The 21,211-nt window shown below is 44.4% G+C and overlaps 1 protein-coding gene across 3 annotated transcripts in view; it reads left to right on the plus strand.

Annotated features, from left to right (window-relative positions):
- The window catches only part of PDE3A (phosphodiesterase 3A), a 1,085,163-nt gene that overhangs the window by 721,508 nt on the left and 342,444 nt on the right, over positions 1-21,211 (plus strand). Inside the window, exon 1 of one of the 3 annotated variants that reach the window (XM_085652715.1) lies at positions 19,222-19,305. The exons of the other annotated variants lie outside the window; for them this stretch is intronic. The gene's annotated coding sequence lies outside the window, so the exon portion shown is untranslated. Of the gene's footprint in view, positions 1-19,221; positions 19,306-21,211 lie in introns of those variants that run through there. 3 annotated transcript variants of the gene reach the window in all.

The following is a 21,211-nucleotide window of genomic DNA, read 5'->3' on the forward strand; positions in this document are numbered from 1 at the left end:
CAAGATCAGTTGCTGGAGTTCTTTGGTGGGATTGGTAGGTAACCTACAATAATGGTCAGTGTTGTTGATTTGTCTTAGAATTTCTTCTTTGTACAGATCTCTGTCCTGCAAAACTATACCGCCACCTTTGTCGGCTGATTTTATGACAAGGGACTGGTTGTTTTTTAGTGTGTCTATAGCCCCTTTCTCCTCTAACGAGAGGTTATATGGGATAAATCTCGTCTTGCTCTCCAGTGATGATAGGTCCTAGAGTACCATTTTTTCGAATGTGAGTATTTTGCTTGGGATCATATTGGGGGAGAAAGTGGATGGAGGGCGCAATGGAGTATTGGCAACTGTGGTGGGTGAGGGATTAAGTGAGAAAAACGCATGAAGGCGTATACGTCGGAAGAACCTGAGTAGTTCAGTCTGTGGCTCCAAAAAGTTGGCTTTAATCATGGGAACAAAAGCAAGCCCTTTGTTAAGGATGGAGATTTCAGAGGAACAGTGGTATTCTTTACCATTGGTAAAATCTCTGGCGGGTTTGTCGCTCGCCTGGAGGGTTGTACCATTGTCTTTTGTTGTGTCCCCGCCTGGAGGGTTCGCTCTGGCCTCTGCCTAAAAAAGTTTGATTTGGGGGCCTACTGGAAGTACTAGGGGTCTCTCCTTGATCTGAACTATCAGAGGAATCGGCTGATGTATCAGAGAAGCCCACCAGGTTGTTGCGTCTATTAAACCTACCCCAAGGTCTACTGTTCTGGGGGTTGGAGTATGTGTGGTTAGTGTAGAAGTCTTTCTGTAGGTAAGGATAAGTTCTCTCTAGTACATACGATTTTATGTCCTTCTTGACTTTGAGAGATTTTTTATTTTGTTCCAGTCTGTAAAATTCGTCGGGCGTTTTTTGTACCTGCTCAAGTAATTTTTTACATTCAGACAATGAACTAGTGTCTTTTATTTGTTTCTCTATATCGTTAATTTCCTGTTGTAAAGTTTTTAACGTCTCAGTAGCTGTGGCGATTCCTAGTACCATCCAATGCCTAGAGCAGGTTGTCCCTATATAACTAAAATTAGTTATGTACTTAGGGTTGTCAGTAAATACTCCATGTATATTGCGAACCTGTAGACCGATAGGTATAATATTGGCCTTGAGGTACTCAGTGAGCATGCGAATCATGAGTTGTAATCGGACACATTTTTTGTTACATTTTTCTAGTTGTTCCGTGAGTGGGATATTGACTGCACTCACTGTTTCTGCAGGGTCTGTAAAAAGAGATGGGCCTTCTAGGAATTTTTAACATAGTCATCGGTACAGAGTGGTGCGTGGTCTGACATACCAGTCTGCGTTGAGGTTAAGAGGAGAAATTAGAGAGAAGAATCGCTGGATTGCAAGTGTTACACACCCCATCTCCCCTTTCTCAAGTGGGTACCTCTTGTTCCATTCTTCTCTCTTCCTTCATCTCGCAATTTGTTTTTTATGTAAATCCTTTTAAGTCACATATGTCCTTCAGGCATATAATGTTTGTCCTGATGATGATCCCAATATCTTTGTAAACGGGATCGAAATGTCGTCGACCTCTGTAACCAACGAGCAAACTTACTATTCCTTTAAACGAGTGTCACGGTTGTGCCAATTATTATGCTTGTATTATCCTTTATATTTCACAACAAGTTTTGTTTTGCCTGAATGTTTTGTTTCTTGTGTTTAAATGTCACAAACTACTTCACCCTTATGTCTCTGGATACAGGACTGTATTCCACTATGTATTTGCTCGTTCTATGATAATTAAGAATAAACTGGATCTAATCCCTATCCGGCTGGATAGTTAATATATAGAATCGATTCTATTCTATAATTATTTTACCTTATCCACTACTTACAAGGACCGTTGTCCATGATAAAAAATGTTGGAAAGTCAAGCAAATAATAGTATATTTTGACTTCTTGAATTTCCTGTATGCTAGGATGAGCTTTCTGCAGGTATCTGTGTTTTTGAGTAATCTGTTGTGGGTACTGAGAAGTGATGTGTTGTGCAAAACACAGGCAGATGCCTGCATTTTATTGCTTGCTGAGTTGCACTGTGGTCTGTTCTGGTGTTCAGTGAGCGCAGATTTGAGTTGGGGGTGTTGCAATCAAGGTGGCCTTGAAGAAGACAGAAAAAGCTTTGACAGCCACACAGGTCATGTTGTGAGGCCGACAAATTCACAATAGTGTTAGAGGCTGCCGCTGAGATCTGTCCCTGCTGTTAAAAGCTCTTTACTCAAGTAACGAAGCAGAGGGCCTTTAATGACTAGAATAGCCCTAGGCAGAAGGTCTAGAACGCTTTTAGAACATTGCACCTATTGATGGTAGAATGTTCTAAACAGGGGCGGCTCCTCCATTAGGGCGGAGGAGCGTTGCCCCATTGCTTTCTCGCAGCGTGAGAAGCAGAAACATAAAACGGTATTTTAAATACCATTTTATATTTCTGCGTCTCGCACTGCAAGAAAGCAGAAGGGTATGCCTGGTGGGGGCAGGTGGGTGGACGGGTCGGGGAGGAGTGGAGTGGCTTGCCCAATGGTGTGGGCCCTGACTGATTGGTCGGCCATCTGCGGCGACAAACCAGTCATGCGCACTCTGTATTTTCTCAATTTAGGCTGCATGCTGCCTACATAGAGAAAATGGCCTCCCCATAGGTGCCCGCCTGGGCGCTGTCTCCACCAATCACAACGCTGCCATTGCAGCGTTGTGATTGGCTTAGGGTAGGGGAGGGAGGCTGACTGCTTCCTGTTCCTGCTGGAGGCAGAAGAGCAGGAAAGGAGCAGGAAAACGCAGGACCCGGCCAGGAACAGAGGAGGCGCGGGACCCGGGATGGTAAATTCTTTTTTTTTTTTAAATCCCCCCGTGCAAACCCCTCTCACAAAGTAAACTGCCTTACACCTCAATTTGTCTTTATGAAACTAGGGAAGGACCCCCAATCCTTTAGTGGGCCATACACCTGCCTTTAGAATGTTCCTTTCTCCACTTCACGAGTCAGAAGTTGCTGTGCTGCTCTCGTGTTGTCTCTTACATAGCCCACTGTGCAGAAGGGTAGGAAGAAAGTAAGGCATAGCGAGAAAAAAGGAATATAGGAAAGAGGTCTAGAGTACAGAGTTAAAAAAAAATAATCGCTGGAGGATCTGATCAGATGTCAAAGTGTAACACGAAAATGATAAAAACTGACTCCCAAGAAGCGGGTGCACGGGAAGAAGATGAGGGGGAGATTAAGTGTGTTTGTTAATTTAGGAGGGAGGACAGGCATGGCTAAGGGAAGGTGGAGCTAGGAGAGTTGATTCTCCCTGAATGTCATCTTATACTCTTTGCTCAAAACATGTCACGTTTTTGTGTATTTTGCTTCCCAACTCAGTAGGAGTGCGATTTGACTAATTATTTTCAAGGAGAGTCCAAAAAACCTTGGCTTTAGCTGGTAAAGGAAAAGCAAAGAATACAATTGTTGTAAATGATACAAGAACAATTTAAATGAAAAAGAGAAGTTGCAGATTCAAGTCCTGTTATTTCGTGTCAGCTCCTGGCTTTGTGCCTGACCTTCATTTTACCAATATTTCTGATTATAAAATGACCACATTCTGGTGTGACCCCTCCACATATAATCCAACCCATGGAATTTCAGTTGAAAGAGCAAGTCAAAAAATGTGGGACATTTGTAAACAATGGAGAAAAGGTGCAGTTTAAGAGAAAGTGGAAGACTATGTAGTTGAGCACTGTAGGGCGAGGTATCGGTGCTGCAGCTGAGAAAGAAAACAAGACGTGATCGTGAATTATGGATAAAATGAATTGAAATGGAATGAAATCATAGGTGTTGTCAATCCCGGCATCTGATTCACAGTTTTTGCATATCAAAGAAGAGAGCACTGCTCAACTCAAGAGCCTCAGAATGACAGCCAACCAAACCAATGGCAGGGCCTTATGATAACACTCAAACACATACTGTGTTGTCTATGGGGTATGCCACATGACCACCTGTATCTACTCTCAGTATAATTAAAGCACAAGAAAACTGGCCATGTTGTAAGCGCTGCTCTATCAGTTGTACCATGTGTGTAAACAATGGACTGTGGAAGAATTGTGGCAACATTACCTTGAGCTGTAACCAGGGTTGAAAAATGTAAGCATCACTGTTTGACTGTGACAACATTTGCTAGTAGCTCAGGAGGATTTTCCTTGAGCAGAAGTAGCTCTCACTACAGAAAGGTTAAAGACTCCTGGACTAGGTGACTAGATGATCATTTTTGCATAACTCTGTACAACTGTGTGAGCCAATGACATCACGTCATGCAGTGAAGTGAAATGAAATGAAAAATGCATGTGTTAAGCGCATGGCTACCCGGGGGCATCCCAGCACTGAGAGCAGCAAGTAGTAGAGAGCCAACCAGACTAGGGGAACAGCCAAGTTTTTAACAGTTTACGAAAAGCAAGATGGTTGAATCCCTTGCGCAAGTGAAGAGGGAGAGTGTTCCAAAACTTGGCAGCATTGTAAGAGAGCAAACAGCCCCCACTTCGAGCTTTCATGATCCTAGGGACTGCAGCAAAATGCAGGTCATCTGAGCGGACGCGTCTGTTAGCACTGTATGGACAGACAATGGACTGATTGATAGAAGGGCCCTTTCCGGCTAAAGTCTTGTGGACAATACGCATAGCCTTGAAGTTGACTCTCTCTCTGATAGGGAGCCAGTGGAGAGATTTCAGGGCTGGTTTTGCAGTTTGCCATTTCAGGATATCCAGAAGAATTCTGGCTGCCCAGTTTTGTACTGTCTGGAGTTTTGAGAAGGTTGCGCAAGTGTGGAAATGTGGATTTTCCTGGTCAGTTATGTCCCCTATCTTGGACCCCAACGGTTCTATGTGCATGTCACAAGTACATGTATGTTCCCTCCAGTTCCAGTTATGAAGACGCAAATACATGTGCGTCCACCGTCAACATGTCCTCTGTCAGATCCGCCATGAATATGTCGGATATTCCATTCCTAAATATAAAAGGCCACCGGCTTTATATGGTTCACTTATGCCATTTTACAGTCCAAGGCAAGTAGGCCCTGATTCTGTCATCAAACTCCTTTTGCCTTCTGCCTCTGAAAGCTCCAGTCTGAGCCTGCATCTGTGACCATGAACTCTGTCTCATTCTCTGCGCGGCTCACGAAGCCTGACATCAGCCTATTCTCTGCCAAGAGCTGTATTTCACCTTCGAATTATCTGCTTCCCCCTCAGCCGATGCATTCCTGCCTAGTAGCTTAAGTAAACATTCTTCCAGTTACCAAGTAAGAGGCCCGGCTTCTCTGCCCTCATGCAAGTAATTCATAGCCCTGTCACCATGGAATATTCCCATCCCCTCGCATTCAGTGTAGACACTTAGACGCTTGTACACACACGCACAGTCAGTATAGAATAGATTCTGTCCGAGAGTCCTTCTTTATGGATAACATAGTTCTTTAAACATAGGATGTTAGATATGATTTGGGATTAGGTTGATCTGACCCCCAGACTTTTCGTCTCCACATGTAGAGCTAATGTCAAGTTCCCTTCACCCCCTAGTTACACGTCAATTACACGTCATGCTGCTGCGCGCGCATCTATGTCAAGTATTATCTTATAGATCCACCTATGCATGATATCATAACCAATCATGTGTCTTTTTACTCCTTGTAAACACCCATTTTCGGTTACGCAGGTACCACGTCAAGTTCCTTATCAATTATTACGCCTACTGTATTTGCTTCATTATAACGTATGTACTATAAAAGTTACTTCTTGTCAATAAAGTATGTACTTCACTTCCTGAACCCCGTGGTGATGGAACTTGAAGCATCCGATTATAATCGATTATTGGAATAAAGCCCATTCAGAAACTCTAATATCACGGATTCTGCCTCTCATTTTACTGAGCTATTTTATTATGATTATGTATCAAATTCAGTCCAGGTAAAGGAATTTTTATTTACCACATGATGGCGCCCGAATAGGGACACTTTCTCATCTCACGCGCCGGCGGTGAGTTGTAGGCCCGGTCTCCTGCCACAGCTGGACGGACAATTACGCGTACCAGCAGGATTTCCTGTATCTCCCTCCGGTCAAGCGGGGGCGACTGAGACTACGATCAACACCCAGACGAGGCGGTGAGAAGTGCGAAGTATCCCGACCAGAGCCTAGCTGAGAGAGCAAGATCCGAGGTATATCGAGACCCACCAGTTCGAAGTCTAGCCCAGTTCCCGACGAGTCGAGTCGAGTCCAGTCCGGTTCAAGTTCAAGTTACTGAGGCCTTCCGTTTCCGAAGCTACCCGGTGAGTACCATTTCTGGGGAGGCATTTCTGACGTGCACATAGGTTGTGCCGGTCAAGACGGGTTTGGGTACACAAATCCGGTCTGCACTGTTTTAGCAGTGTATCTGTACTGTTTAGCAGTATATCAAGTATTCCGAAGTATCTAGTAAGTGTCAAGAATTAAGCATGGTGATTTAGTTATGCAGACGATCATCATTGTTGTTTCAGTTAAAGGTTTAATGTTTTAATGTTAAATGTGTTAAACGTCTTGCATATTGTGGTATGAATGGTTGTTCATTAGTGTGCTTTTTGTATTAAGTGTGTTCAAAATTAAGTATCGGATCAGTTGTCAATATGCCGCTTTTTTCGAAATTAAGACAGATCACTACTAGGAAAGGGGTACTTGAAGAAGCCGTCCCTATTCCTCCTAGGGATACTCCAGGGCACTTTATGTATCAGAAGCATGGCTTAGATGCCATATTATTTCTTGATTTATGGGTAGATTATACCAAGGGATTGCCGGAAAGTCAGAGGTGGCCCACAGCGGGAACCTGGGATGCAGAGTGCATCATGAAAGTCGAGGAAGAATTATGGAAGAGAAAAGTCAGACAGTCACAGAAAGACGCTGTTGAGTTATGGCGTAAAGAATCTCATAAACGTACAGAAAAAGCACGTAGACAGGAAGAGAAGAGTAAAGAAAGTTCAAATAAAGTTCAAGAAAATCTATTAATTGAGGAAGGTATCCGAGTGAAATCGGAACAAGTAGATAGACAAAGAAATGCCCTTATGAATGGTATGTATCCTCTTCTAGCCGAAGGATTACCTAAGGCTGCTCCAGAGATGCCAAAAGACTTGCCACCCCCATTATTTCCAATTAAGGTACATCCTAAAGGACATCCCAGAACCGCAGAAGATGTTTTTCTTTCCTCATATCTAGATGACGCAGCTCCCGAGTATGCTAACCCCGCACCACATAGACCGTCTGGCGGGGGGGTTCAACGTCAGGATCAGGTATCTGTCCCTGTGCAACAGCAAGTCCCAACACTAGCTTCGGCAAGCACATCTGTTTCCGCATCTGTCTCCACAGTCGATTCTACAGTGGTGTCCACACCTATAGTTGCTGTGTCACGTTCGACGAATCCTTTCACACCCGACGCCCCAGATGGGGCCACGGGAGGTGCTAGCAATACTTTTACGCCACCTAGAATAAATAAACTTGTTTTTCAAGAGTCAGCGCATTCACGTACACCCAAATTCGTAAGTGAACGTGCGCTTAAGGAACTTCTTATAGATTGTAGATATGACCCGGTGGTCGGTAAAGAGGACGAAATGGTCCTGGCATCATTACGTATCAGACGAGCCGCAGGGTATTTAGCGAGGTTACCAGGAATGACTGCGCATCTAGATAAAATATATCATTTTGTTCAAACAGGGCGAGATCCAGAATGTATTAACAGAGCTATGGAATTCCAGAAAGTAGAGATACAAGGGGAACTGCTACGTTTCCTCATAAACTGTGTGATCAGAAATCAAGACCGACCGGGGGTAGACCCGGATGCAATGCATATTCTTACAAAATGGAGCCAGAATATATCAGAAGGAAGACACGATAAGCAAAATTGTATAATAGCCATGTGCCGAAAGATCCGTAAAGAAATAGAACGGATACACGAAGAGAGATTACAGACCGACGAGTTCGAACAAAGCGAGGAAGAAGGGTCAGGACCACCCGCAGGACAGTTGGACACCATAGCCTATGTAGGTAGAGGAAGATCTTGTCATAGGGATCAGACTAGATGTCATATTGACTCAATACGTCCGATATGTCCAGATAATAACAGGAATTTCCAAATACCTATAATTAATATAAGGTCTAACGAGCATTCGTTCCAAACTGCTGACAAACTACTCCGAGAACGAAGGGGTTATCATTTTCTCGATTCTATGGATGAACAAGATTTAGCCAGGGCAGCTGTCCACTGGGTGGACAGTCCCGGAAAATATAGTGATGCTACAGTAGTACGCACATTTTTGAATCTCACCCCAGATGAACAGAGGTTGGCTGGGATTTATATGATTCAACAACTCATTATACTATATCGGAGTCAGCATTCGGACCCTGGTCCGTTACCTGACATATTGACTGAATTGCTTACAAATAAATGGAGAGGTCCAGGTACTGAATTAATTAAAGAAATTCTAATGTCAAGAAAACAGTATATTCTTTTTATATGCTCAGAGCATACCTCATTGCCCAGCAAGGAAAGAACAACGTATCACATGGATAGACAGAATCCCTTACGAGAAGTACACCCAATAAAAGGCGAGGGCGACGAGTTTAGGCGCGTATTTGTATATACGCCCATATCAAAAATAGAACTGTTAGAAATGAAGAAAGTGGTACCTAGTCATGACAAAGACCCAGCGGGTTTTCACCGAGAAATTAAAGACATGTTACTCATGGGAAAGTATACCTATCCCGACATTATGACGATATTAAAGGTGTTGATGCCTGCTGGCATTTATGAGAAACTCAAGGAAAAAGAGTGGGAGGTAGGAGACCAAAAGATAGAATGGTCAGTGTTAGAAGCGGAAGAAAAGGCCCGAACTGCAGGAGCAGGACTCGGGGATAAAACTAAAGCACTACCAGGTTTGCTAGTACAGGTACTGCCACGTTTATTAACTACGAAAAAGGAAGATTGGGGTACAATTTCAGCCTGTAAACAGAAGCAAGATGAAGACACTAGTGATTACTATGCCCGATTTGAAAAATGTTTTGGTATAAATAGTGGCATAAAAGCAAGTAGCGAATCATACCCGCATCTGTTTGTAACAAAATTAGTAGAAAATGCTCTGTCCCCGGTAAAGAATAGAGTATTAAAATTCGAGAGTACCTGGCAAGGTAACACTCCAACACAAATGTTACAAATGTTACAGTACCATCACAATAGAATTAAAGAGGAACAGGAACATGAACACAGACGCATGAAAGACACAAAAATGAAAATGCTAGTTGCCCAGACAGTACCAGCTGAAGGACATAAAAAGGGTATGACACATTCCGATTCAGCAGGACCGGTAAAAGGGACATGCAATTATTGTAAGAAGCCAGGTCATTACGTACACGATTGTCCAGTTTTAAAACATAATATCGCCATAGGTAAAACACAAGAAAGACCACGGCCACTCAGACAGGATCAGAATGAACAAGGAGCTATGCAGCATGCCCAGGCCATGCCAGCCGCACAACAGCCAATACAGTTTGTGCCAGCTGCACCACCGTTGCCTGCTGCTGCCACACAGACCACAACACGACAAATGTATCAGACTGCACAGTATGAATATCCTGAGTATCAGCGTTACGCATGAACTAGCCTAGAGAGGGAAGTTGACTTACCCCTTATCGAGATTCCTGTAGATCAAGAAGGACCTTATGTACATAGTGAATTATTAGGTCAAGATAGAAAATTCTTACTCGATACAGGGGCAAGTCGAACAACTATAAAACGTAGTGAAGTTCCAGGGGCACCCCTCTCAGGCTCTCAGAATATCTCCCTTGGTTTTTCAGGAAAACCTATTGTTAATGAAGTATCACAGCCTCTTCCACTTACGATAGGACCTTTGACACGAACTACAGATTTATTGCTTACTAAATCATGCCCAGAAAATCTGTTAGGAATTAAAACTCTGAAAGCCCTAGGAGCCATAATATGTTGTTCTCCGGAAGGAGTAAGGTTGTTTTTACGTGATTTTAAAGGTCACTATGTGTCTAGAGACATGGATCCCCGACTACAGACTTTACCTACACATCTATGGGCACAAGGCCCTACTGATGTTGGTTGCATGAATATTACACCATATCGAGTCACACTCAAGGCAGGAGTGGTGCTACCACGAATGCGACAATACAAGTTACCACCAGATGCTGTAGTGGCTTTACTACAAATCATTGACGAGCTAATTGCCCAAGGAGTAGTTGTAGAAACAGACTCCAATGTATGTAATTCACCGATAATTCCGATTCTTAAACGAACAGATCCTACAGCCCCGCCAGTATATCGATTGGTTATTGATCTGCGCGAGTTAAACAAATGCATTGTGCCACAATTCCCTGTGGTCCCAGATATCTCGTCATTATTGACAGCTATTGATTCCGAAGCAACATTCTTTACTGTAATTGATCTCAAAAATGCCTTTTTCAGCGTCCCAATAGATCCGGAAAGTCAATATTTGTTCGGATTCAGTTTAAATGGGCGTAGCTTTAAATTCTCACGCGCACCTCAAGGATTTACAGAAAGTCCCAGCATCTATAGCCAAGCACTGAAACGAGAACTTGACAGTATCCACATGCCAGTTAACACCGCTCTGCTTCAATACGTCGATGATCTGCTGATCACCGCAAGAAGCGAACCTGAATGTGAAAAAGCATCGCTGACAGTTTTACAATTCCTAGCCGAAAAGGGGCACAAGGTGTCCCCTTCTAAGCTGCAATTCTGTGTCCAGCGAGTTGTTTACCTTGGACACTCGCTGTCCAAGGAGGGAAGGCAGCTTACACCCGACCGCATTCAGTTAATAGCTAACATGCCAATACCCAAGACACAAAAGGAAGTACGAGCTTTCATAGGCCTCACGTCATATTGCAGGCAGTGGATCCCTCAGTACGCATTTCTAGCAAAACCACTCATTCAGTTAACCACACAGGAGGCAGCCACACCGACTGTTCTCCCTTGGACTCAGGAACACACACAAGCTTTTGAAAGCTTAAAGAAAGCTTTATGTCAAGCACCCGTTTTAGCAACGCCATGTTACAGAAAACAGTTTACACTCTTTGTTACAGAACGCGAAGGTGCTGCCTTGTCAGTACTCACACAGGAACAAGCAGGAGCACACAAACCATGTGCTTATTTTTCTAGTACATTAGATCCCGTAGCTCAGGCTTTGCCTGCATGCCTGAAATCAGTGGCAGCGACAGCTTTGGCAATCAGACAAAGCGATGCTATAGTGTTGGGACATCCATTGACAGTTCAAGTACCACACGCAGTAGAGGTTCTTGTGAATAGAACGCAAACACAACACCTGACCATAGCAAGACTTACAGGATATGAACTTACATTGTTTCAGCCACATATAGAAATCAGACGCTGTAACACATTGAATCCTGCCACACTTCTACCTGTAATAGGAACAGACCCACTAGCCCATGACTGTATTGAAGTTATTACGATAACAACGAAACCCAGACAAGACTTAACCGATGTCCCATTATCAGACCCAGACCTGACATTGTATGTAGACGGTTCATGCATGAGAACAAGTACAGGAGAGTTAGTGGCCGCTTACGCAGTCACAACAGATACTGAAGTCATTGAAACTAATCGTATAAATAATTTGTCAGCTCAAGCCGCAGAGCTCATCGCTCTGACACAAGCCTGTATTCAAGCCACGAATAAAAAAGTCAACATATACACTGACTCACGTTATGCATTCGGAGTTGTACACGACTTCGGCGTGCTGTGGCGAGAGAGAGGTTATTTAACTTCCCACGGTGCCCACATTCAGCACGGACCCCTCATTCATGCCTTATTAGATGCAATACATCTACCCACTGCAATATCAATCATGAAATGTAAAGCTCATACGAAGGTTACTGATATCATTTCTCAAGGCAATGATCTAGCCGACAGAACAGCTAAACAGACTGCTCAAACTCAAATCCCCGACGTGACAAAGACAATAGTCCCGACACATTGCATGACAGTTAAAGATCCTACTCTTGACGTAATTGACATACAGACACATGCTACACCAGATGAAATAAAGAAATGGACTGAATTAGGGGGGATCCAAACGGACCAAGGATGGATGATGAAGGAAAAGTCTGTATGGTTCCTTCCTGACTCAATGGTCCAAGTTATAATCAACACTATACATAGTCCAGCACATCTAGGAGAAAAAGCTATGCTAGACAGCATTCAACACATTTGGTTCAATAAACATTTACGAGCAGCAGCAAAACAAAAGGTCCGTACCTGTATGATCTGTTGTCAGTTTAACCCAGGAAAAAGCGTTCCCGTAGAACAGGGTGGATTTCATATTCCTAACCATCCTTTTGAAGTACTCCAGATGGACTATATCCAGATGGAACGATGTCGAGGATTCAAATATGTTCTTGTAGTTGTCTGCGCTCTGTCCCGTTGGACAGAGGCATACCCGGTTTCAGATTACACTGCCCCGACTACTGCCAAACAGTTGGTTCGAGAATTCTTCCCACGATACGGTTTACCACGTGCTGTTTACTCAGATAACGGCCAGCCGTTCTCATCCGAATTAATGAGACACGTTTCACTTCTGTTAGGATATCAGTGGAAATTCCACTGTGTCCGACACCCCGAGGCAGCAGGCCTCGTAGAAAGACATAACCAGATCCTGAAAATCAGAATGTCCAAAATATGCAGAGAAAAAGGTGTCGACTGGGTAGCAGCGCTACCCGTTGCACTCTTTTACATGAGAATGGTAGCACACTCTCGAACAGGGCTATCCCCGTATGAGGTGATCTTCGGCAGACCACCGAATATGTGGGGGACGCCTATACCTCGCAAAATAACTGATGTTGACTGTAATATGCTGACAGATTACTTGGCTTCCTTGATGTCTGCACTACAATCTTGTCGTTCACAGGTAGCTGCAGCTTTTCCCGACAACACCGAGGTGAAACCCCATGACGTTGTTCCGAGTGATTTGGTGTTTGTGAGGAATTTCGACCGAAAGACCCAGCTGGAGCCCAGGTGGAAAGCACCCAAGTTGGTCCTGTTGACCACGAGGACAGCCGTGAAGATCGAGGGCCGCAAGGGCTGGATTCATTCAAGCCACGTCAAAAAATTTCATGGACTACCCTCGGATATAGACATTGTGCCCTGCACTCCCTCACAGACTGATTCAGAACTTCCCTTTGTTGAACAAAATGACTCTAAGAACTACAAACTAAAGCTTAGGCCCAAACAGTCGAGCAATTTGATTGTTTAAGTCCTCTCCAAGGTGAAGCGGTTGAATTGTCTCTGACATGTATCCCTTGGACCTGAGTAGAGAAAATACCCGGAAAATGTTGAAACGACAGGCGTATTGTAAATCACTGCGTAGCTACTGTATGGGGACATTATTAATTCTGTTTTTATTGAGTCTTTTAATAATTATTACGAGTATGTTGTTGCACATATATTACCCTATTTCTAGACATGTTTATAATGTTACTACTGAACATTCTTTTAGTGACTTACCTCCGCATGAATTATCTTATAGACTTGCGCTGCGCAATAACACATTCATTAGTATGTTACATCATTCCCATCAGACTAGTAATGCCACCAATTGTTGGGTGTGTGGCCGACTCCCTCCCTATCAGAATTATGAAGGAGTCCTGCCTTTCTTTCCACATCCATTCACACATAATGGCTCCTGTGGAGCATGGTTTAGTTTAATCAATTCCATAGACTCAGACACAGCAGTTTACCAAGATCATTGGATATGGGGAAACCTGAACCTAGTCTTACTCAAGGTCTGCTACCCTGACAAGGAGGGTCGCCCCAAAAGAACAGGAACTGATCTAGAAAATGAAGTATATGGATTAGGTAATTTTACACCTAATCTCATGATTCTAAATGTCGTATCCGAAGTTGAACTAGTCTTGCCCACCATGTCAGTATTCCCAGCGAAGGGTGAATTGTGTGTAAGAAAGGTTGGTTCCATACCTATGGGCCATAGTAAATGCAATACTATAGTAGAATTCCGTGATCAAGGCAAATCTTCATTTAGAGCTTCTCGCCACTCCTACTTCATATGTGGTCAGACTGCATATATGCGTCTACCTCCAGATTGGGATGGTACCTGCTACATTGCATTCCTTTTGCCACCTGTTTTTCTAGCTCCTCCTGATTACTACAGAAATATTCATTTAGTACACAACAGAAAGCGGAGAGATCTCCCCATTGTCGATTACACTGAAACGGCATGGGACAAGTATGTAGATTTTAATAAAGGCATCTTTCCCTATATAGGTACTGTTACTAATAGTAAGCTGATACGTAGATTAACCAGAACCCTTGAAGCAGTAGTGAATGAGACTATTTCCGCCTTAGGCAATTTAACAGAAGAGCAGTCTGCTATGCGGATTGTTGTGCTTCAAAATCGTCTTGTCCTTGACGTCATCCTGGCTGATAGGGGCGGAGCTTGTAGGGTCATCGGATCAAGTTGCTGCGTATTCATACCAGAAAATTCGCCATCTGTATATAAAGCCATCACTCGCCTTCATAAGATTGTAAACCAGATACACCAGAACCCAGGCACTTGGACTTGGTCCAGTTGGTTTTGGAGTGTGATATCAGCCTGGGGATGGAGAGTTTTATCCTTCCTAGGTATTGGCTTTCTCATACTATTCAGTTGCTGTCTATGTCTACAATGTGGACCAGCGATTTGTGGTCTGTGTGCCACATCGTGTATTCCACCACCAAGATTTCATTCAAGATCCCGGAAGAAGAAAGAAGAACAAATGATGCTATATGAACAGATCGATGGATTGATGAAGATCGATATCTCTTGAAGGGCAAGTAGGGGGACAAGGAGGGAATGTGGAAATGTGGATTTTCCTGGTCAGTTATGTCCCCTATCTTGGACCCCAACGGTTCTATGTGCATGTCACAAGTACATGTATGTTCCCTCCAGTTCCAGTTATGAAGACGCAAATACATGTGCGTCCACCGTCAACATGTCCTCTGTCAGATCCGCCATGAATATGTCGGATATTCCATTCCTAAATATAAAAGGCCACCGGCTTTATATGGTTCACTTATGCCATTTTACAGTCCAAGGCAAGTAGGCCCTGATTCTGTCATCAAACTCCTTTTGCCTTCTGCCTCTGAAAGCTCCAGTCTGAGCCTGCATCTGTGACCATGAACTCTGTCTCATTCTCTGCGCGGCTCACGAAGCCTGACATCAGCCTATTCTCTGCCAAGAGCTGTATTTCACCTTCGAATTATCTGCTTCCCCCTCAGCCGATGCATTCCTGCCTAGTAGCTTAAGTAAACATTCTTCCAGTTACCAAGTAAGAGGCCCGGCTTCTCTGCCCTCATGCAAGTAATTCATAGCCCTGTCACCATGGAATATTCCCATCCCCTCGTATTCAGTGTAGACACTTAGACGCTTGTACACACACGCACAGTCAGTATAGAATAGATTCTGTCCGAGAGTCCTTCTTTATGGATAACATAGTTCTTTAAACATAGGATGTTAGATATGATTTGGGATTAGGTTGATCTGACCCCCAGACTTTTCGTCTCCACATGTAGAGCTAATGTCAAGTTCCCTTCACCCCCTAGTTACACGTCAATTACACGTCATGCTGCTGCGCGCGCATCTATGTCAAGTATTATCTTATAGATCCACCTATGCATGATATCATAACCAATCATGTGTCTTTTTCTCCTTGTAAACACCCATTTTCGGTTACGCAGGTACCACGTCAAGTTCCTTATCAATTATTACGCCTACTGTATTTGCTTCATTATAACGTATGTACTATAAAAGTTACTTCTTGTCAATAAAGTATGTACTTCACTTCCTGAACCCCGTGGTGATGGAACTTGAAGCATCCGATTATAATCGATTATTGGAATAAAGCCCATTCAGAAACTCTAATATCACGGATTCTGCCTCTCATTTTACTGAGCTATTTTATTATGATTATGTATCAAATTCAGTCCAGGTAAAGGAATTTTTATTTACCACACAAGGGGCCCCAAGGAAAAGGGCATTTGCATAGTCCAGACGCGACAGAATAAGTGCCTAGACCATGAGCTTCCTTGCCTGGAAGGGAAGGAGCGGAAGCACTATGCGAAGCATCTTTAAGATGGCGTAGCAGGAGGCCGCCACATTACATGCCTGAACTTTGAAAGTCAGATCTCGATCCAGCCACATACCCAGGCTTTTTATCTGGGTATTATGGGACGTAATGGGGCCCATGTCGGCCAGCCACATTAAGTTGGAATCAAAGAGGGAGGGATTCCCCAGAATCATCATCTCAGTTTTCTCCATTTAATTTCAGAAAGGAATGCTTCATCCATTTAGCTACCTCTTCCAAGCAAGGACGGATGCTAGGAGAGGAATTGTTGGCTAGGTTGAGTCCCACTACGAGTTGCGTGTCGTCTGCATAGGTCACTATGTGCACCCCAAAAGGCAGCACAATCTCTGCTAATGGGCTCATATAAATGTTGAGTGGGACTCAAAGATGAGCCCTTGGGAACTTCGCAACAGAGAGGCACCTGTTTTGAGGTCACATCAGCGTCACAAACCTGGAAGGATCTATCCTCCAGGAAGGATTGCAGCCATGCCAGAGCGACCCCGGTCACCCCCAGTCTTATAAATCTATGGACCAAGATTTGGTGGTTGACTGTGTCAAAGGCTGCGCTGATTTCCAGGAGGATGATTACAGTAGTACCTCCGGCATCCAGGATTTTTCTAGACTCTTCGACTACTGATAACAGGGCCGTTTCTGTTCCTTTAAGTGATCGGAAACCAGTCTGTGATGGATGGAGGAGATTATGAGTCTCTAAAAAATCAGACAGCACGGTGTTAACATATTTTTCTGCCAGTTTACTGATCCCTGGGAGAAGTGAGATGGGACGATAGTTTCACAGGGATTCAGGGTCAAAGCAGGGCTTTTTAGGAGAGGTTTCACCATTGCTTTCTTTCATGGAGGGGGTACCACTCTGGAAGCAAGTGAGGCGTTGATCAACTCCAGTAAAGTGGGAAAGATGGTTTTGGCAACTTGTTTCAAAATATTGAGAGGTGCTGGGTCTCTGGGTGAACCGCTTTTCACCTGTGCTGAGATGCTTTCAAGCACCTCAGAGTTCATCGGAGGAATAGCCTCCAGTTGGGATGCCATGCTGTGGGGACTTGTATCCAATAATTGGACACCTGCCAGAGGGAATGATGTATAGATAGCTTGATTTTTCTTATATAAAAAATCTGCTAATTTATTACAACGTGAACCTGAAGTGTCGGGGGTTACTGGGGGTGGAGGGACTCTAAGCAGTGTTTTCGCTATGCGAAATATCTCACGTGCGGAATTGGCTTCCCTGGAAATGTTTTCTTCATAGTAGGGAGCCTGGGCTAATTTAATTTCTCCTTTGTACAGTTTAATGGCCTCCCTGTATTTCAGTTTCTTATTAGGGGAGGAGTTATTTCTCCAGGATCTTTCAAGTTTCTTACATGTTTGCTTTAACACCCGAAGCGTTGGCAAGTACCAGGCCCTTCTGTTAATTCCAATTTTCACCTGAGTCGATTTTGTAGGGAGAACTTGGTCTAAAGAACCTTCTATCCATTTGTTAAAATTCTCATTAGCCATAACGGCATTTGGTTCGGGGTCTGGCTTTGATTTTTCTAATTCTAGAATCCAGAGTTCTGCCGAGAGTTTCGACCAAGGACGTGACCTTGTTCTGATCGGCTTAATGAGGGGCGTGATGGAATTGGGGGTCCAAGAAAATGGGATGAGAAAATGATCAGACCATGGTACTGGAATGGATTTCCCTCCTACTAGGTCTTCCAAATTGGAGAAGATAGGATCCAGAATATGACCTTTCGAATGAGTAGGATGGGCAACTTTTTGGAAAAACTGGTAGGCTACAAGATCATTTATTATCTCGGCTGCAGCCAGCTGTTAGTGATCTTCGAAATGAAGATTGAAGTCTCCAAGTAAAGTGAAGTTGGCAGGGATACTGGCTAGATAAGCAGCCAGGTCTGGCGGACCTGGCTGAAGTCACGATTGACCTGAGGCACACAGCAAAAGCGTGGGGCCAGGGAAGACTTCTCAGGCACAGGGACTTTTTTCCATTTTGTGTTGACGAGAAGATCAGAACTCCATCAGCCACCATAGAACTTTACCGGCAAGAAATTTGGCTCTCAAGTGCTGGTGAAGACTGCGGCAACCACAGCACTGAAGCTAAGATGCTCATTTGCCATTAACATGTCTGCCCGCAGCGCATGTTCTCTCTCTTGTTCAAGGAGAACATGAGTGAGGCAAGATAGGTGGATGGGGAGCAGAAGGGAATGTGAAACATCCATGCCAGTCACCGCTCACAAATTGGCATGTTTGGCTGGCATATTAAAATACTAATAAAAAAGCACAAAAAGTAATGGAATCAATACTTGAATTAATTAATCTTTTTTAATTACACTGGGCTGCACTTCATTCCACACTTCTAGCTAGTTTGTGTTATTACAGGCAGTAATTAATCATTTGCAAATAAGCCTTGGCCTGCAACAAAAGGCACATTCTAATCCGAGCTAATAGGGCACGTTACCTCTGAACAGTAGCACATGCAACCACGGCTTTATTTCGCCATTTGGGACAGTGAATTCAGGGTCCTTGCCTAGGCAGATGTTTTTCACTTAGAGACACTCCCTCAGCACAAAAAGTGACGGGTGTATGGCTTGAATTAATTTCAGGCACTGGTAATTCCTCCGGATTTAAAGCAGAAACAATCCCCCGCGTCCCTTCTCAGCCTCCAGGAGGTTTGTGTTCCCAGGCTCGCCATTTTAGGCTGGCTCGGAGGCAGGGTGATATCGTTTGCGCAACTGGAAAGAGTTAGCTGGGGGAAGGTGTTTATTTTTTCGGAAGTGTGAGAGTTTTCTTTGTAGAAACGGCTGTACCATAGTTTTGGGAACAGCACTGCGAGCAAAGGTGTTTTTTTTTTATAACGACAGACACGTAATAAAACAACCACCCCGGTTGTGTTTTATTTATAATACCTCGGTGTTCCTCTTTCAATTTTAGAGCAAATATGTCAAAGCTACTGTTTTATGATAGCTCATCTCAGATGTTAGCAGGTTCATTGGGGGAGGTCCGCGCAGATAAAGCAGCCTGGCCCATGATTCGCGCGCGGTGCAAAGGTCACCCCCGAGCGGGTGCAGCGCTACTCATCCTCTTCACCTTATTGTCCAAATGTAGTTGCCGAGTGCCTGTGATGGCTGCTGGTGTTTTCTGCTTGGGTGAGTCCATCTTGTTATACTGTGCAGGGCATGCACTTTACTGCACATACACTTAAGCGGGGCTGGTGGGAGATTTTGCTGGCACTAAACAGCAGCTGCTAAAAAGCGAAGGCAAAGCCTGTGTGTGACATTATGCCTTGGTGCTCTGGAAACTATGCAGGCTTGCGGGCGGATTCAGTTTCTTTAACCTAATTGTTTCTCAAGCATGCAGTCAGTCTGCCTTCTTTCACGTGCCATGTCCTTGGCACTCTGATGCCCGCATTCACCACCGTAGCTAACTGAAGGTGTCTTGTCCAGGGCGCCGGTGAACGCTGGCATCCTAGAAGTGCCAGTGCACAGCAAAGGGTACATTTAGTCATTACTGCTTGCTTGTTCGATAGAGCATGGCGTTGGCATGCTAGCTCAAGATGTTCCTAAGCCTGTGAGTGACTCCTCTCTGCTGTATATTTCTGTGCCTTCCCAAGTATCTAAGACACCCGAGGCACGGGGCTATTAAGGGATTTGTCCAGGGTCGGGGGAAAGTAAACAATGGGCCATAAAAGAAGAGTGGCTACAGTACCTTGAGCTGTTTGTTTAATTTGTAAAATAAGTGATTTATTCCAACTCTTGTGTCTGTCATCCACCACCAGCCACTTACTGGCCCTTTATCACACTCGTTCAGGTTATTTTTCGTCCCCACTTTCTTTCTTTGTCACTGTTTTTCTTTATTTTCTTCCTTCTTTCCCTCTTGGGGTTTTTCTCTCACTTGCTCTGGATCCAAGTCTGATGAGGAAAATTAGTGCAGCTGGTGGACCACACCTGCACCCACTGGATCAAATTAAGCACCAGAAAGCACGGATCCCTAGTTGGACCGAGAAACCACAAAATGCCTGTGTACGATTATAAAGTATCTACATAAGTAAAGCAACTCACACGTGCATGCTTTTGTTTCCGTTTATCTGGTCAACTTTGCTATTTGAGTGGTACAAAGCTTTCAAAGACTATGTTTGTCAAGAAATGGTGGCGTGTCCAGATTCAGGCTACATAAATGGGGGATAGTGAGGTCAGTGGTTAGTCAATATAGTGTCCTTCTTAACACGCTCTAGTGTTCAGGCATGTATAGCTACCAGTCAATCCTTTGAGGGCTGGCCCACACCCACCCCAACCAGGCGTCACCGGTCTGGTGACTCTGCCAATAAATCGTCCAGAGTGCATGTGCTTATGGCCAGTTACCAGTAACCATACTACTGTGTCTGAGTCCATTATTTCTAAGTTTGTGGGCCAAGATCCCACGAAGTTACAATGGTGACAAGCGGGACGAGTCCCGCTTGTGTGCTTTTGGCTGTTTTGTGCTTCGTCGTGGGGGAAGTAATGGCCTGAGTCTGAGGCACCCCCTCACTGGCTGCCAGCACAACAACATATAAAGCCCCTCAGCACAGCACTGGCCCCCACCAGTAAGGCCCCCAGCAGCTGCCACCTGCCATGCACCAGCACACTGACTGGTTCATTCCCAGGAGAATGGAGAAGGGGAGTCCAGCATCCTTTCCCACTGCCGTGATCCAGTAAGGCTTGGATGGAACCGGCGAAGTGCCCGGTCATTCACTGGAAATATGGTGAGCCTATGGAGTTTGAAATGTGTGTAGATGGGTGAGAAGTTGACCCGTGAATGGGTGATGGATGCAGCAGTGGATGAACGGCAACCTTATCGTGTGAGACGCGACAACTCTGCATCCAAAGTAGCCATGAGGGCGAAGAAACTGCACTTCCTGTGCAGCGACTAAAGTACCTGTGGGAAAATGGCTTCCTCTGCAGTAAGCTTAGACTGAGCATGCCCCTACAGTGAGAGAAGCCCTCCAGCAGCACATCAAGGGACTGCCAGTAAAGCGGCCCCGTCCGCAGAGGATGAGCCAATACGGAACTGGATTGG

Source organism: Triturus cristatus, chromosome 4_1 (genome assembly GCF_964204655.1).
Source record: "Triturus cristatus chromosome 4_1, aTriCri1.1, whole genome shotgun sequence".
Lineage (NCBI taxonomy): Eukaryota > Metazoa > Chordata > Amphibia > Caudata > Salamandridae > Triturus > Triturus cristatus.